Source organism: Gadus morhua, chromosome 10 (genome assembly GCF_902167405.1).
Source record: "Gadus morhua chromosome 10, gadMor3.0, whole genome shotgun sequence".
In the NCBI taxonomy this organism is placed as follows: domain Eukaryota; kingdom Metazoa; phylum Chordata; class Actinopteri; order Gadiformes; family Gadidae; genus Gadus; species Gadus morhua.
In genome coordinates, this window is record NC_044057.1 from 13,664,657 (window position 1) to 13,667,356 (window position 2,700).

Consider the following 2,700-nt stretch of genomic DNA (forward strand, 5'->3'; position numbering starts at 1 on the left):
AGAGAGAGAGGGACAGACAGAAAGAGAGAGGGATAGACAGAGAGAGCGACAGACTCGTCCCCCGGCTGTGGACTGATGGTCTCCTCCCGTCCATACGGCCGAGGTGCTCGGAGGCCACGCCCACACGGGGGGGGGGGGGGTGCTGCGTGTTCATCATGAGAGCGTTACACTGGATGCTAGTCTGTTGTGAGGGATTAGGGATGTAATCCAGTGCCATCCCTTATCACCATGACAACCAGGCTCTGGTAACCACGACGCTCTGTGACGCGTCTACCCAGAAGGCCACGCTGCACAGAGGTTGAACCATGACCCTGCGACCCTCGTCTCTGGTAAACTCACTCTCAGCTACAGTTTCCCTCAGGAACAGAACATGGCAAAGAATGAAGGTGTGTGTGTGTGTGTGTTAGGACGCCCATATGGTAACTATTGAGTGTTGAGGAGAAGTGGGCGTGTCTGGGGGCCACATGGTAATGTTTACCACCTGGCTGCCGTGGTAACCAGACCCAGTGGCCCGGAGCGTGAGAAGAATTCTCCTCCTCCACTCACCCACCACAGCACACCCCGGACACGCCCCCTAGCTTCCTGTCTGACCCCCAGCTTCCTGTCCTCCTCTCCTCCTCCTCCTCTCCTCTTCTCCTACTCTCCTCTCATCCTCCTCTTCTGTCCTGCTCCTCTTCTGTCCTGCTCTCCTCCACTTCTCCTCTCTCTCCTCCTCCTCCTCCTCTCTCCTCCTCCTCTCTAGGAAAAATAAATCAAGGACATGACTGTAAGACCTTTAAGCATAGTGCTATTAGACTGAATTGGCTCCATCATAATGCACCGGACAATGATTACTTTAAAAGCATAGCAAAAACCCCAGACATTGTAATTGTAAATGTAAGACTCTGGAAACTGTGCTCCTTATTGAGGTGGGCTGTTACTTCGATTTGTATATGAACACCTGCTACTACTCTAAGTTACTGAAATAACAGCCACTGGTGAGTCATATATATGCCAACCAGGTTACCAATGTAAACTTATACCTTTAATCTTTGAAGCTTAAGTCATATCCACAAAATTTGGTTAGAAAACCGCAGTCGGGGGGGGGGAGGGGCTACATAAGAAAGAAGCAAAATGTTGCTCTGTTTCAGCCAGCATAGGTAGTATGAAAATCTGGAGACAAAGATGTTTTTGTTTATCCATAAGTGTTCGGTGTAATATCTTATAAACGTATCATGTAGGTCTTGTAAAGCCATGTTAGCTTGATGAACCTGTTACATCATCAATATTTTTCCCCAAAATGTTTGGATCTTTTTCTCTTTCCTTGCAAATTTGGATCCAAATAAAAGCATTTAAATGTGTGTGTGTGTGTGTGTGTGTGTGTGTGTGTGTGTGTGTGTGTGTGTGTGTGTGTGTGTGTGTGTGTGTGTGTGTGTGTGTGTGTGTGTGTGTGTGTGTGTGTGTGTGGGTGTGTGTGGGCTTGCGTGTGTGAGTAGCCAGTCTAATCACGGTCACAGATGATGACTGGTTGAGCAGAACAAGGGCTAGATCATCTCTATCTCCATCGGTGTCTCTCTCTGTTTTGTGTTTGTGTGTGTGTGTGTGTGTGTGTGTGTGTGTGTGTGTGTGTGTGTGTGTGTGTGTGTGTGTGTGTGTGTGTGTGTGTGTGTGTGTGTGTGTGTGTGTGTGTGTGTGTGTGTTGCTATAGTGCAGAGACTGTAATACACAATTAAGATTTGACAATATTTGACTTATTAACAACTAATGATCAACTATTCAACTACAATGGAAATACAGTATTTATGGTATACAGTATATATAGTTATGTTATATATCTAACTATAATTAACTTCTAAAGTTACTTGGTCCGCATGGTATTTGGCTATATTGATCTAAATGATCAGTAAAAGTAGCGGTGAGCTCATGAAATCATTCATTACAAATTTGAAGATTTTGATATTTCAGGTTCGGTTTCAGGCTATGAGGACTTAAAAGAGGCCACGTCCTTCATTATTCATGCTAATTTATGCATCAAAATATCCAACTAATGAAATTTCTGAATGCATAAGTGTGTCTGAAAGCAGAGTAATGAGATATGCCAATAATAATAATATGTAAATGTGGTGAATTATTGAAGAGGCTGTGGATCTGATATTAGTTTCCATGTTTATTTCAGAAATACTCATAGCGACATATTCCATAACTAAAGCGAATCAAATACTGAGATCAATAATTCAACTGGACCGCGTGTGTGTGTGTGTGTTGGCTGTATGTTGTAGGTTGGTTGTATGTTGGTTGTTGGTTGTATGTTGGGCGTATGTTGGCTGTATGTTGGTTGTATGTTGGTTGTATGTTGGCTGCTGGTTGTATGTTGGTTGTATGTTGGTTGTATGTTGGTTGTATGTTGGCTGCTGGTTGTATGTTGGTTGTATGTTGGTTGTATGTTGGCTGTATGTTGGTGGTATGTTGATGGCATGTTTGTTGTATTTTGGTTGTATGTTGGTTGTACGTTGGCTGCTGGTGGTGGTTGTATTTTCGTTGTATGTTGGTTGCATGTTGGTTGTATGTTGGTTGTTGGTTGTATGTTTGTTGTATGTTGATGGTATGTTGGTGGTATGTTGGTGGTATGTTGGTGGTTTGTTGGCTGTATGTTGGTAGTATGTTGGCTTATGTTGGTTGTATGTTGGCTTCTGGTTGTATGCTAGCTTTTGTTGGTTGTAT